General features: G+C 39.6%; 1 protein-coding gene across 7 annotated transcripts in view; it reads left to right on the forward strand.

Moving 5' to 3' along the window:
- The window catches only part of CDKL5 (cyclin dependent kinase like 5), a 200,817-nt gene that overhangs the window by 12,634 nt on the left and 171,582 nt on the right, over positions 1 to 16,601 (forward strand). The window contains exon 2 of one of the 7 annotated variants that reach the window (XM_039484261.1): positions 9,405 to 9,501. The exons of the other annotated variants lie outside the window; for them this stretch is intronic. The gene's annotated coding sequence lies outside the window, so the exon portion shown is untranslated. The remainder of the gene's footprint in view (positions 1 to 9,404; positions 9,502 to 16,601) is intronic. 7 annotated transcript variants of the gene reach the window in all.

Here is a 16,601-nt window from a genome sequence, read left to right on the forward strand (position 1 = left end):
GGTGTCCCCAAATCCAAACTCTCTAGAGTTACATATGCAACATACTGCTGCCTACTTTCTCATATGTATATAAAATAGTGGCCAAATAATCCTCGTGCTTAGAACACCTCCTCCCCCATTCGCTTAAAAAATGTGATGTCTTAAACTCCAGCCTACCTTATGGACCTCTTCATACTACCCTGATCCATCTGTTTATCTAATACAGCTTCTTCTCTCTCCCTTTACTCTGTTTTATGGCTGGTGGTATGTGAACATTCTTTGCAGCTCTTTAATCTGGAATAGCCTTCCATTACCTCTCTGTATCTTTTTATATTTCCTTTTTGAAAACTTCTTTCCCCTTGTGTATGCCTCTTAACTCTTTTCCCTCTTTTATTAGATTTATGGTTGACTGTTTTAATTCACATATTATTGTAATATTGTTATGCAACTGTAATCTGTCCGTTTATCTGTGAAACTAGTTTGGATACAGTTTGTATTAGAGAGAACTATTTATGAAGTGCTATTGATGTATAGTGTGTTGATCCAATGAGAGATCATAGACTGAAGGCACAGTTTGGTGCAATACAGTATGTTACAAAACAGAAGAAAACAAAGTAGGGGGCGGTCAATGCAGATGGAAAACTTCACAGAACAGGGTGGTTTTAAAGATATTTCCACCACTCCCCTCTTTGAAGGAGAGGGAAAGGGTTGACTATAACTTGAAAGGGTGTTCCACTCAAAATTGGGCATGGAAAAAACCAAGAGAGCAACCGAGGGCCAGTGGGATCAATCAAGAAGTATGGGTGGTGTGTAAAGCATGTTATGGGCTGTAGTTTGGTAAAAGGCTGTGTAGATCTTCCAAAGTTAGGACCAGGAGCTTGAACTTGGTGAAGAGTGAGAGTGGAAGGCAGTGATGAGAGACCTCCAGGGCCGCCCAGAGGATTCCGGGGGCCTGGGGTCTTCGGCGGGGGGGGCCCTTCCGTTCCGGGACCCGCCGCCAAAGTGCCCTGAAGACCCGCGGCGGGGACCGCCCCGCCGCCGAATTACTGCCGAAGCGGGACCTGCCGCCGAAGCGGAGCCCGGTCTTCGGCGGTAATTCGGAGGCGGGGGGCCCCCGCCGTGGGTCTTCGGGGCACTTCGGCGGCGGGTCCCGGAAGGGAAGGGCCCCCCGCCGCCGAATTACCGCCGAAGACCGAGCTGAACTTCGGCGGCGGGTCCCACTCCGTCTTCGGCGGTAATTCGCCAGCAGGGGGTCCTTCCGCTCTGGGGCGGAAGGACCCCCCGCCAGCGAAGACCGGGAGCGAAGAAGCTCCTGCGCCCGGCCCCGCAAGAGTTTTCCGGGCCCCCCGGAGCGAATGAGGGACCCCGCTCTAGGGACCCCAAAAAACTCTTGTGGGGGGCCCCTATGGAGCTCGGGGCCTGGGGCAAATTGCCCCTCTTGCCCCCCCCTCTGGGCGGCCCTGGAGACCTCTAAGTACAGAGTTGTCTGTAGACTAGAGAAGGGGAGGCCAAAGGTGAAGGATACTGTGGTAACTGAAATGAGAGACTTGAAAGTACTGTATGATGCTTTTCTTAAGACTCATAAAAGATACTCCAGTGTGGGCTAGTTTAGGGTTCCAAGAACTATTATAGTGCCTTTAGCAGTAATGATAAACTAGCCGTGTGTGTGTGTGTTTAAAAAAACCACTAATATTAAAGTGAAGGTATAGGATACACGTAGTAGTAGTAGCAGCAGTAATAATAATTGAGAAGAATCTTCCAAGTCAATCAATGAATCTTGATCCTGTTCTTCCTAATTAGACGTCCTGTGGCTCTACCAGTTGGAAACTGTCATTATATCGCTTTTTTTGTTTGTAGCATATTTTTTACAGATTATGTAACAGGACTCTTTGGGTTGCTCATAACTTGTTTTCAGATGCACTTTTCTGTTCAATGTGTCTTTACTCATGTGATACTAATTTCTTCAGCTGCCTCTGCCAGTTCAAATTAGCTTATTGTATTTCACAAAAATGGTCCATCTGAACTTTTAATTTATTTATTTGAAAAAGTCTTATGCATCAGCTAGAACTCTGAGAGCTATGAGAGATTTGTTCTATTCGGGCTTTTGCTGTTGTCTTTCTTTTACATTTTTGTGCAAACTAATTGAATTTTTAGTGACTCATCTAACCATACTTTACAATGGAAAATATTTTATTAAAATGGTGGTAATAAAAAGTCAATGCTTACTGAGAGACAGCACACAGTGAAAGCCTAGATTGAACAATATTTTCCTATATTTACAACAGCTACTTCCTTTCTTTTCTAAGGTACATTTGTGACAAAGTTGATATGGGTAAGGATCAGAACTAGTACATGGCTTTGGGGACATGGTGGGACATGTACACGTATTCCACTTTCATAAGTTTAGGGCATGATCCTGAAAGATATTGAGCAAATTCTGGAGGTCCTGAGTGCCTCCAATTCTCACTTAGGTCAGTGGGAGTTGAGGGCATTCAGCACCTGGCAGGATCAGCCTAGTCTTCAGATAAGTAATTATTGGGGGAAAATGTTAAGTCCTCATATTATAGTTTAATACAATACAGCAGCTATTTGTGTTTATTGTGCACACTGTGTGCTAGGTATTGTACAAAGAGGAGAGGCATGGTTCCTGAAAACACTGACTTCTGCATTTCTCATTTTGTGTGGGAGAGGAGAAATTCTTCCATAACTAACCTGCTTATAAGAATTACAAGTGCAACTGAACCTAGCTCATGCTATTCTGTTTATATTAAACCCTCCATTACATAAGTGAATAAATGTAACTTTTAGAAGTAGTGGGTCATGTTCAACTGTGTTTTCTTAAAAATAACTTTTTGGATGAAAGATAGTGTTTCAGAATTTTAGATGTAAAACATGTTAATCTTATTCTTTTACAGAATTGGCAGAGATTTTTATTAGTGACATCTGGAAGATTCAGAAAATGAGTGAGATTTTCTTTCAGATGGTCCCAGTTATGTTCTTTTGTAAGAGTTTCACACTTGAAGCTGTTACTGTTAGTTATTTCACTAGTGGTGAAAAGCTAGGATGTGCTAAAAGAACATGGTATTTTTCAGAACAATGAATTGAGGAAAATATACTGTCCGCTTAAATAATTAGATCCTATTACTGCTTTCAGTAACACATTGAAGACAGTAAAGTATGGAGAACATGCAAGTAAGTACAGTAATATTTAAATATAGTTAGGTTTTAAACATTTTTGTATTATAGTAACTGTTTTTAATATCTCAAATTTAAAAAAGTGGTGAAGAATAGTTTTTAATTTTCATTTGGCAAATATTGTGATTTCTTTCTTTAACTTTTTCTAATTATGTTTGAAACTTACATTTTTGTTGTTGTGACCAAACAAGGAATAGAACTAGATTTATAAGGTGTTATATGTGGAAATAGTATTGTGCTACAGGTGAGACACCACAAGGAGCATGGGTTTTTTTATGTACAGTAGCTTACACAGCTGTAAAACTAAGCATATGGATAAATGTTTGCACAGTTAGGGTATGTTTGTGTGTGTGACTGTATGTTTTAAGTACTTCAGGGTAGGGACCATGTCTTTGTATTTTTGTGAAGTGCTTAGCACAGTGGTGCCCCGTCACAGTTATTGCATCACAAATAATTTAGATTTTGTTTATATTTTTGCCTGTTAAGTGGTGAGTTCTTTTTTTAAAAAAAACCAAACTTTAAAATATTCAGTACAAGGAAAAGTATAAGTAATAAGAGTATATTTTAACTATGAGGTGGAAGAAATTGAATTGAGATAGTAATATGGAGAGGAAGAAGGTAACATAATTTCTTGGGTAGTGCCATCCACTCTACTGAGGATATGTAGTGTATGGCTTTGTTATAACTTTAATTTGTGGATCAATATTTACTTAGCCTTTCATTAATCACTTATTTTACAATGAATTTGGCAAAGTATAAGTAATGAGGATTAGGGGTGAGTGAGGATGAAATTCACCCCTCCTCACCAAACCATGGTAAATGTTGGATATGAATAGTGGCACCTGTGCCCTCTTCTCATTCCCTTCCCATCTTCTTCCTCATCTCCTAGTAAAGTTGAGGGCCAAGTGAGCCACTGGTCACATCCCCTGCCCCCATGTCCTCTCATCACTCTGCTCTCAAACCGCTTTCGAACTGCTGCAGAGATTGCACACCACAGCCAAATTCTGAAGTGGCTAAGGGAGATTCTTTCAGGCTGCCATCTTCCTTTTGTGCAGTAGAAAGACCTTCATTATTTTTATACGCTTATTATGGGGACTAGTGGATTTCACTTTTGTTTCTCTCTTATGTAGTGCTTTAACTCTCCCAGATGAAGAGGAATGATAACATATAACCTCTTACTCAGAATCTGTAGGACAGATTAAAAACTTGGAAATTGGTCAAATTGGAAGTTGTAGCCTATACTTCTAGAGTGTCCCTTTATAAAATATATTTTTGGTTAGAAATATTTGACTAGGAGGTTTTCATGTTCATTACATGTAGCTCGCAGTGATGGCAGAACTGCTCTTCACAAAAACCAAAACAAATCTGAAGATGTGTGTATTCATAGATTCTAGGACTGGAAGGGACCCCGAGAGGTCATCTGGTCCAGTCCCCGGCACTCGTGGCAGGGCTACACGACCCTTGCTGCAATTTAAGCCCACTGCTTCTTGTCCTAACCTCAGAGGTTAAGGAGAACAATTTTTCTTCCTCCTTGTAACAATCTTTTATGTACTTGAAAACTTAACATGTCCCCTCTCAGTCTTCTCTTATCCAGACTAAACAAACCCAGTTTTCTTAATCTTCGCTCACAGATCATGTTTTCTAGACCTTTAATCATTTTTGCTGCTCTTCTCTGGGCTTCCTTCAGTTTGTCAACATCTTTCCTGAAATGTGTCACCAAGAACAGGACACAATACTCCAGTTGAGGCCATATCAGCGCAGAGTAGAGCAGAAGAATTATTTCTCGTGTCTTGCTAACAACACTCCTGCTAATACATCCCGGAATGATCTTTGCTTTTTTTGCAGCACTGTTACACTATGGACTCATAGTTAGCTTGTGGTCCACTATAACCCCCAGATTCCTTTCTGCAGTACTCCCTCATTCCTAGGCAGTCATTTCCCATTTTGTATGTGTGCATTTGATTTTCTTCCTAACTAGAGTACTTTGCATTTGTCCTTATTGAATTTCATCCTATTTTCTTCAGACCATTTCTCCAGTTTGTCCAGATCATTTTGAATTTTAATCCTTTCCTCCAAAGCACTCATCCCTTTCTAGCTTGGTATCGTCCACAGACTTTATAAGCGTACTTTCTATACCATTATCTAAATCATTGAGGAAACTATTGAACAGAATTGGACCCAGAACTGATCCCTGTGGGACCACACTCCATATGTCCTTCCAGTAACTTTTAACTTGTTCTTTTCCTATTTTAGTTTCTGATCCTACCTCATTTTCACTGGCATTCACTGTTAGATGTCCATTTGCTACTAACCTTTTTGGTGAAAACTGAAACAGTCATTTAGCACGTCTGCCATTTCCATATTTTCTGTTGGTCTCTTCCCCTTCCCCCTCCTTCGGTAATGGTCCTACCCTACTCTTGCTTCTAAATGTATGTGTAGAATGTTTTCTTGTTACTCTTTGTCTTTAGCTAGTTTAATCTCGTTTGGTGCCTTGGCCTTTCTAATTTTATCCCATAATACTTGTTTGTTTGTATTCATCTTTTGTAATTTGACCTAGTTTCCACTTTTTTTTCCTTTGAGCTTCAGATAATTGAAGATCTCCTGGCTAAGCCGGGGTGATCTCTTGCCATACTTCCTATCTCATACTTATATTCTCATTCTTTATCTATAAACATTTGTCTTAACAATACAGAAGAAAGAAATGCATAATGAATTTGGCAGGTATTACTAACACCAGTTGAGAAATTTTGACTTTGAGTAAATGGTGATGACAAGGTTATGGGGGAAGGCAAGTGTAGACAGCTGGAGATAGAACCCTGTAAGCAGTTATACTGCAATGCAGGAAATCTTACGGGAACCATATACAAGAAGAACAATTCCCAAAATGGTAACCAGTCACTAATGGAAAAATATTGTGCACGTTCTAACCTCATCCATATAGATTAGAGTTCCAATCTTGCAAGTGATGGCACGTGGGCACAGTGCTGTATGAAAGTGGCTATATGTGGATACAGCAGTCTGCCTGTACGCTATCAACTGCAGGATCGATGCTTGGAGAAGTGAGTTTTGATGTATAGCCACTGGAAAAAGTGTATGGACCCAATAAATAAAATATTCCAAAAATTCATATTAAAAATCACTTTCTTCCATTGAGTACATCTTGATTTTGAATTCGGATTAAGCCATGCTATCAAAATGGATCTTCTACCCAAAAAGTCAACTTCAGAAAGGAGTTATTAGGGTTGGTACCAAACTTGATCTTCAATATTTTATTCTGAAAAATATATTAAGATTGCTTGCCTGTCTGTAAGCCTACCTACTAGTGTTCTTTGAGAAAAATCTTTAACTACAGTTACTATAAAATGAAAGACGTGTCTTTCATGGTAGCACCTTTGGGACACAGTTGGTATAAATTTAAAAATTTAGATAATATTTTTTATGTATGTGTTCTTGACTCTCTTGGTACCCATAGCATTACAATAATAGTACTATTTTTAAATTTTGTATAGGGTCTTTGATAATATACTCTAGGTAATAAGACTATATATTACACTATAAATAACTGAAAGCAGTTGTGTAAATACATTGTGTGGGGAGTAAATAAATACTTGATAAAGTAATGACGACTATGAAATTTGAGGCATGGTCCTACAAATCAGGGTTATACAAGGAGTTGTGCTGAGCATGACCAGAAATAATATGCTCAGACAGGAAAGAGATTAAATTGCTTTTATTACATTTCTGTTGACACCACAACAAGTCAGCTCTGACTCTCTAAGGCATTTCAGAAGAAGTCTCTGAAATGCTGGGGAAATACAGGTATCTAAAAAAAAAGTAGTCACAACAAAGCTTTAATGCAAAGGTTATCACTTCTGTCGGTATCTGCTGATTTCTCTAATTGTATCTCAATTACTGTGTGGCTTTCAGCTTCACTGCTCTGTTCTTCAATGAGCAAAGCAGCATCTTTGTTGCTTTCTAATCTACAGCTATTTAAAAGCCAGCCCTTTCCAGTAGATGCAAGTGCTGTACCATATTGTTACCATAGTTTCATATTCTAAATGGAAAAACGGTTATCTTGTTCACCAGTGTGTGTGGTGACAATTTCTAGGTGCAGAATATATAATAGCAATGGTTGAAGTCCTTCATAAAATTACTTTATCGTGATTTTTACCTTCTGTCCTTTCTTTGCACATTGTAGAATGGCTGGTACTGTAAACTACTCTGTACTGTGCTTATTGCAATGAAGCTACAACCTATTTGAGGCCTCTAGGCACAAAGACAATATAGGAAAGACCTATCATTATATAAGTTGTATTCTAAGTAAAGCTTAAGTGAGGGTGAGTTCTTTCCATGAGAATTATTGAAAGGAGGTATGTGGTGTGGAGTATGCCCCTCTGAATAATCAATAACCAAGAGGGAATGTTGTTTTTTTTTTGTGTGTTTCTCCTGGCCAGTAACTCTGTCCTGCATGCTGCACCCTAAAGGTGTGGTAAATTTTTAAGAACTGCGGTGGAGGAAACTTAGAACTAGGAAGTTATGAAGGTTTTTTTCCTCCTTTTTGAAATTCCTTCAACTGCAGACTACCTTTCGGGGGGATGTTGCAGAACAGGTTTATTTTTTTTCCTCTCTGTTCCAGCCCTACAACTTCATCTGTGTGTGTGTGTATTTTTTTATTAATATTTTAAAGAGCTGGAGGGCAGGCAGTGTGTTCCAGGGCTCTTTCTTGTGCCTGGGACTAGTTTTAGATTTGTTCTGAATCTTGCAGCCTTTGTTGTTAATTATGATCATGGAATTTGCCTGACCCCAGCCCTTGCTGAAAAACCACTTGTAATTCGTATGTTCTCTTGCCTGTGCTTAATGATCCATGCTCCTTTTTATCTAGGCTTTTTATATCAAGACTCACCATTGAACTTGAGTATCTTGCAGTTCTCTGGCAGGGTCATGGTACATGTGGAAAAGTTGCAGAACATATAACTAACTTTTTTTTTTTTTTTGCAGGGGGAGGGGAGGAAGTGGGGATGGTAGAAAATCTACTGCACAGCTTCTATTTTTGGTTTTTTCCCATAGAGAGTAGTAGGGAGAGTGTTTTTAGTGATATCAGCTTTTCTCCTTTGCAGATATTTTGGAGTAGATGGGAGATGAAGCTTGCTTACTCATGACAATTTTTAAGTAGAGATAAGGAAGGGTTAAACTCTTTCTGCCCTTCTTCCATTCTTATGGGGTTAATTGTGCTCTTAATATTGGCTGCAAGCAGGACTGAGTCAGTTTGGGGAATGCATTGGTGACAGTGTCTCCCTGGGGAATGAACAGGCATGCAATATTGGTCCCTTGGAGAGAGATGTTTCTATTTATGATAGTTATGTTTGGTTAAGGTGCTTCTGAAAGGTATCTGTGTAGGGGAGGGAGAGAGCCCCTAGAATCATGTATTTTACTCTGGAAGGTGGAACAGTAGACTGCTAGTGGTATTCACACAATTCTCCATCTTCAGAGGAGTGGGGCCACCAGTGGAGATATTTTAAAAAAATCTCTACTATACCCAATCCTGGTGGAAATCATGGTGAGAAGTAGAGATCATCTAGAACCATTTGCTGTTTTATTTGCAATATTTGATTGATAGTGCTGGCTCCTGACCCCCATCCCTGTTTCTCATATACTAGTATCAGAGGGGTAGCCGTGTTAGTCTGGATCTGTAAAAGCAACAAAGAATCCTGTGGCACCTTATAGACTAACAGACGTTTTGCAGCATGAGCTTTCGTGGGTGAATACCCACTTCTTCGGATGCACTTGCAAGTGCATCCGAAGAAGTGGGTATTCACCCACGAAAGCTCATGCTGCAAAACGTCTGTTAGAATCCTGTGGCACCTTATAGACTTTCTCATATACTACTGTATGGTAGATATGTTCACAGAATCAGTAAAATTGACTTCTATGCTTTTTCTAGGACTTAAATCTCAACATTTGCAAAGTATGTGTTTTTTTTCTGATTCCACTGAGCTAATATTTTATGTAGATTGGTTGTTCATTAGTTTTCATTGATTTATTTTTCTTAGTATCATTTAAATTAAATTATACTAACCTTTTGTGCTAAGTCTGAATAGCGTTGTCGCCTACTGATTGGGCCTTACTATAATTTGAAGGAGTCCTTTTTGCCAAATTCATGATTTTATCAGATGTTTTTATTTGAGGCAGGTAGGAATTCTGTGGATGAAAATTTTCTCTTCTTCTTCTAGGAGCTATGTTTGGCATAATACAAAACATTAATGGAGGTGGGGAAACCGGGAGGAGATGGAGTTAGAAATCTGTTCTATGCTCTCTGCTAGCGTCAAGGTAAAATTGCTTTAACAGTTCCAAGTTAAAGTAACGTTGAGTCAGATTTACAAAAGAACTTGTCTCTGGTGCCTCTCTAAAATTATAACTCATTATTAGAGAGGACACACAGTTTTTGTAGTTAAAGAGCACAACAGTTTTGCAAACAGCCAGGTACCCAGTTGGCAGTTAATAAATGAGAGGCTAGAATTCAGATATCCTAATTTCTATTCCCAGACTTCCTGTATCCTTGGGCAAATTATTTAATCTCTTTGCCTCAGTTTTCCCAGTCTGTAGAACGGGAGTAATTTCAACTTCACAGAGGTGTGGGAGTATTAACATTATAAAGTGCTTTGAGATCCTTTCTATAGAAGTGCAGAGCTTTATTTTGTTATGTTGGAACCTGTTACCGATTAGAATATTTTCCTGAAAAGGTGGAAGCATTTCTTCTGTGGTAGAATATGCACTTTTACTAACTTAATTGCTTAATCTGTTTTTCTGTGACATGCAAATTGTTGGACTATTGTAAGTACATGAAGAATGGAGATATCCTTACCATAATGACATTCTCGTGTGTGTGTGTGGTGGGGGGGGGAATCATGATTATGAAACGTGAGTGGTTCCACAATATTAATGCATTTTTATCAGATAGCACAGCTTCGTTCTCATAGTTAGGATAAAAAGAAACATTTCATAAATTTGACAAGTAAGGTTCTGTGTGTGGGAGTTGCTCGCTTTCTCTGAAGCTGAAGTATAATAGGCAGACTTAAAAAAAATATAAGCAAAAAGGTCAGCAGGGCTTAGTTACTAAAATTTTATATTTTAGGCAGCCTGTCCAGAAATAAATATATTTATTTTTAAAAATCTGTTAATTCCTTTGTGTTCCAAACGTCCTATCACTGTGGTTAGAAAATATGTAGACAGAAGTGAAAACTTAACAGCAGTACTTGATTAACTAGACCAGTGGTGGGCAAACTTTTTGGGCCTAGGGCCACATCTGGGGGAGGAAATTGTATGTGGGGCAGGGGGTTGGGGTATGGGAGCGGGTGTGGTGTGCAGGAAGGGGCTCGGCAGGGGATTGGGGCAGAGGAGGGGTGCAGGGTGTGGCTGGGGGCTCAGGGCAAGGGGTTGGGGTACAGGAGGAGTGTGGGGTGCAGCAGGGAGTTGGTGGGCAGGGTGCAGAAGGGGTTTGTGCTCTGGCCCGGCGCCGCTTACCTAAAGGAGCTTCCGGGGTGGCAGTGGCGCGCACCGGCACCAGGGCAGGCTCCCTGCATGCCTGCCCTGTCCCCAGCCCCGCGCCACTCCAGGAAGCGCTGTGGCCCCTGGGGTAGAGGGGCCAGAGGGCTCCACGTGTGCTGCCCTTGCTGTGCCTCCAGATACCACCCCTAATGCTCGTATTGGCTGCAGTTCCCCATTCCTGGCCAATGGGAGCAGTGGGGGGGCGGAGCCTGGAGGCAAGGGCAACACATGGAGCCCTATTTGTGTACTATGGTACTCATTTACAGCATGCTGTAGTCCAGTTATAATGGACATAAGAAAGTCAGACTCTTCCCTGCACTGTACTAATTTTTATCAAAAGGCCACAAACTCAAATTCGATCTCTACCTTCCTCTTTGTGCTTGCCTGCTCTGCTCAACATCCTCATCCATCCTTGCATCTACTGTTAACTAATTTAGCACAATATTGACTGTCATATGTTGGATTGATTATGAGTTTGTTCTGTCTAAGAATTTGTAAGTTATCTCCTTCTACGGTATGTAGGGACCATTACATAGACTTAAAAAGAAAAAAAAGGTAGACATAAACTCCTTCCCTGAAGGATCATGGTTCATTTGTGCTTATAATGGTTGGTATATGACATTTGCTGTCAAAATGTGGTGTTGTAGCCATTTTGCATCAGGGTTGTTAAGGAACACCTTCTGAAAGTGATGATGATCGAAACCTAAAACCAGTTGTAAAAAGGACCTATTAAAGCTAATCAATTAAATATTTTTGTAAACTATCATTTATTTGCTACTTTCCATATATATTTCTTAGAGATTGATATAAAAGCCACAACATCCTTTGTTGTAATAACTTACATTAATTCAGATTCTACATTTCATAGTAAAATATATTTTGATAAATAATGAAGTTAAGGTGAACCACTACAACTAACATTAAAATAATTGTGTTGACTGAAAATAAAACTACCCTTAGTTGACTGTTAAAATTATAGGTATAATATATGGCTTTCATTTTGAAAGGTTCCAAAGCACTTTGCATGCAATATATGTTTGGGGCATCGCTTAGAATCATAGCATATTAGGGTTGGAAGGGACCTCAGGAGGTCATCTAGTCCAACCCCCTGCTCAAAGCAGGACCAATCCCCAGACAGATTTTCACCCCAATTCCCTAAATGGCCCCTTCAAGGATTGAACTGACAACCCTGGGGGCTTGGCTACACTTGAAAGTTGCAGCGCTGGGAGTTACAGCGGTGGTCGTGCAGCTGTGCAGGAACAACGCTGGTGTGTGGCCACATTTGCAGCATTTGCAGCGCTGTTCGGAATGATGCATTATGGGCAGCTATCCTAGCGTTCAAGTGGCAGCAACGTGCTTTTCAAAAGAGGGGGGTGGAGTGGGGTCTAGTGTGACAGGGAGCGGGGGGAGAGAGAGAGAGTGGATTTTTGGAGCCAACACTGTGTGTTATCTTCCTGCCTTGAAAAATCAGAAAATGTTTCCAACCCCTTAGTCTTAACTCTTAATTGCAAACAGCCTGCATCCAACACGATTCCCCGCTGTTTCACTCACTCCCTGCCTGCCTCCCATTTGATTGTTTACAGCCAGGTACAGATTGATCACAGCAAACAGGAGCTGTGTTTGTTTTTTAGATAAGCAGCACTGGCAACGGAGCTCCCCGCGGAGCTCCGAGTTCACAACAAAACAAAGAGTAATTTAGTTAAAAGCATTCTGGGATATCTCCTAATACCCTGGAGGCCAATTAAAGCGCTGGTGTGTGGCCACACTTGATGAACAGCGCTGGATCACCCCAACCAGACCAGGTGTACAGCCGGAGTTGCAGCGCTGGATGTGCCTTGCAGGTGTGGACAGTTACTAATTGCAGCGCTGGAAAGCCTCCACCAGCGCTGCAACTTTCAAGTGTAGCCAAGCCCTGGGTTTAGCAGGCCAACCACTGAGATATATCCCTCCCCCTCAGTCTGCCACTGAACTACCACCATATTTCAGCTGGCAAGTGTCAGCTATTCTGCAACTATACTAAAAATTATCCTTTTAGGGAGGAAATATTAAACTATAATGACTTAATTTGGCATAAAGAATTTTGAGAAACTGTAACTGATAAACTGGAATTTTGGCCAAGACATCAGGATTAACAATCTTACTCTTACCTAAAGAAGCAAATGCTGTTACAGTAGACATGAATGATCAATTCAAATACCATATTCCCCCAAATGCTTGCTTGTAACCAGCAGGAAAATGAAATTTCTGAACTGTTGCAAGTTGCTGGTCAACAAATAAGAAGAGGAATTTGTTGCAATGGTAAACCACCTTTGTATGCAGAAGAGGCATTGCAGCTGTAAAGTATGTATTTTCCTTATCTGGACTACTTAGGGTGACCAGGCAGCAAGGGTGAAAAATCAGGACAGGGGGTGGAGGGGGATAATAGGCAACTATATAAGAAAAAGCCCCAAATATCGGGACTGTCTCTATAAAATCAGAACATCTGTTCACCCTATGACTACTGGCATTTGAGAAACTGATGAGACTAATCTCGTTCCTGGCACCAAGCAACAACTAAGAGAGATTTCAGGGAGGGAGGGTAGGGGAACCCCATGAGTCTGGTGAAGTACAAAAATCTTGTCTCCCACAATCACCAAGCTAATCACACTGAGATTTGAATATTAGCAGCCACTCTGTGGCCCAAACTATAACTATCTACTCGGTTTTGTTGATGCTACTTAATAGCCTGAAGCACCAGGCGTTAGATGTCATGAATCCTGCTTTGATGGCAATTTCCTACTTTAGATACACAAACTGAAATTTTCATTCTCTTGAATTGACTGTGACTTCAATCTTAGCACTGGAGATGACTGTAAATTTGAAATTAAGTTGAAATTTAAACTTGTTCAAAACTTAATGAAACTCCTATTTTCATTTAATTTTGTCTGATAATGAGAACTCATATAGTAGGGTGACTCTTCTTTCTTCCATCCCCTGCTCAGTAGCAGTAACTTTAATGGTCATTTCTGTACTGGAACTATTATGTTGTAGGTCAGTGCAATGACATGCCAGAAAAGTTAATAGTATATGAATACTTGCTTTACATCAAAGCATCATACTTGCTCCATCCCCATGTTTCAAGTAGATACTGTTTACTTCAGACAAAACTTGGTAGTGTGGATTGGCTGTTTTAAAATGCAAAGATGGTTTACCAGTGAGTGTGGGGGGCTGGATTATTGAGTGGTTCTAAGTGGAAAATAAACTGAAATGCAACAATATTTAGACTAGAGAAATTGCTGGAAAATTGCTCTTCGTCTTGCTCTTGTTTACCCAAGAACTTTTTTTTTAAACCATGAATAAATAAACTAGATGGCATTTTATAGAAGAGGAGATAATCTGTTTGTCACATATTTAGCCTACACTGTTTAAATGCAAAGCCCTATGTTCTGGTTCAAATTTATAAAACACCAATTGAGCAATATAGTTTCTGCTATCATTAGAATCATGACTCTGGATTGCTCATGTCTAAACATCACAACCAAAATACTAAATGCAAAACAAAAAAGTCCTAGATTCAGTTTCCTTCCTTCCGTTTAAACTTAGTGAAAGAGGCAAGAGGGGTGCTATGGCCTAACTTGAATATGTGGTGATCAGAATGCCCATTCAAATTTGTGTTCTTATTTGAACGGGTGGTCTAATGATCACCCATTCATATAAACTCATTTTGCAAGAGTTGGCTTTGGAAGCTGCAAGGTGAATATTTGATTTTTCTTCTGCTACCATATTATATTGCAAGCTCCTATCTAGTTCGCATTTCAGTACCAACTTTAGATGTCTTTCAGCATAGGAGCTGGAAGTGTGGGTGCTGCCGCAGCCCCTGGCTTGAAGTAGTTTCCGTTAGATACAGGGTTTACAGTTTGGATCAATGGCTTTCAGCAATTCTACTACAAAAATTGGTCCAGCACCCCTGTCTTTCAACATTACTGATTTCCAAGCTTCTCCCCCAATGAATATGCATTTCAGATTATTATTCTTGTAATTAAGAAAAAGGGGTTTAATTAATGCTCCTCTGCCATGTACATTGGCCATATTGGACAGTCTCTACACAAAAGAATAAATGGACACAAATCTGACATCAGGAATCGTAACATTAAAAAACCAGTGGGAGAACACTTCAACCTCTCTCACCCCTCAGTGACAGACTTGAAAGTGGCAATTTTGCAACAAAAAAACTTCAAAAACATGCCAAAGAGAGACTGCCGAACTCTAATTAATATGCAAATTAGATACAATTAACTTAGGTTTAAACAGAGACTGGGAATGGTTGGGTCATTACACTAATTGAATCTATTTCCCTATGTTAAGTTCTCCTCACACCTTCTATGGGTCATCTTAATTGTCACTTCAAAAGTTTTTTTTTTTTTCTCCTGCTGATGATAGCTCATTTCAATTGATTAGACTCTTCTTGTTGGTATGCATACTTCCACCTTTTCATGTTCTCTGTATGTATAAATATCTCCTGTCTGTGTGTTCCATTCTATGCATCCGAAGAAGTGAGCTGTAGCCCACGAAAGCTTATGCTGAAATAAATTTGTTAGTCTCTAAGGTGTCACAAGTACTCCTGTTCTTTTTGCGGATACAGACTACACGGCTGCTACTCTGAAACCTGACTCTTTTTTTGCATCACAAGTACAAGTGAGACCAAGATTAGGATATTGCATTTAGTTTTGGGTACTTTGGTGCCAGAAAGATGTTGACAAATAGAAGGGAATTCAGAGAAGAGAAACACAAAAATAATCAAGTGTTTGGAAGTACTGTTGAGGAAAGAGTTTAAAAAGTATACCCTGGGCAAAGGACAAGTCTCTAAGAAGTGAAGACTGTAAACACCGAAGAGTAAGAAGAATTGTCTGAGGTGATTTAATAGGACATAACTAAAGTCATTGGTTGAAGGTTAGCAATGGAAGGAGAATATCAGGAAGAATTTCCTGATACTGACATCTGTGAGACTTAAGAAGAATCTTTTAAGTGGAAGTGGTGAAAGCTTTATTTGCTTGATATATATTTACAGTGCTTTGTCTAATCCAGTATATTATATATATAACACACACACACACACACACACACACACACACACACACACACACACACACACACACAAATATATATATAAAAAAATACTGGATTAGACAAAGCACTGTAAACGTATTGTAAAAAAAATACAGGGAGGGGAGATGGAAATGACCTAACACATTTTTCCCATCTATAATTTCCCTGATTCTGCTATTCTAAGGATTACATACACCAGGAAGCAGCAGTGTTTTGAAATGTCAGTGCACTGTGTAACATTTTTTTTGGAGGCAGCAGGCTGTATCTTGTACATAAAACACCCTTGCATGTATTTATTTGGGTGTTCATATCATTAATAGGCTGGTCTTAAGTCAAGATACTATTTGGACAGCCACATTTGCCTTAGAGGAGCTACCTTGGATTAAACATTAAAATAAATGTTCCCTTCTTCTAATACTTAAATATGTGATAATATTCAGTCGCCTCAGGCTGGTGCAAGTACCTGGAGCTTCATGCTTAATGCTAAACTTCTCCTGACAATGTGGTAACTTCTATTAAAAAAATTAATAACTTTTTTGCATTACAAATGTTAATCTAAAAATCAAATTTACATGTTAAAATATAAATACAGTAGGGTCCATTATTAAAGATGACATGCAATTTTTTAAAAGGTATCTATGATTTAAAAGCATGTTGCATGCTCAGGTTGAGTAAGAATCTGCCAATTATGACTTCAGGAATCCAAAACCTCTCATTCATATCTATATAATGAATGAGAGTTTTTGGAGATTTTTATTTACTTACAAAATCCTTGTGGGAAGGATAAATATCTGCAT

Source organism: Mauremys reevesii, linkage group 1 (genome assembly GCF_016161935.1).
Source record: "Mauremys reevesii isolate NIE-2019 linkage group 1, ASM1616193v1, whole genome shotgun sequence".
NCBI classification, from domain to species: Eukaryota; Metazoa; Chordata; order Testudines; family Geoemydidae; genus Mauremys; species Mauremys reevesii.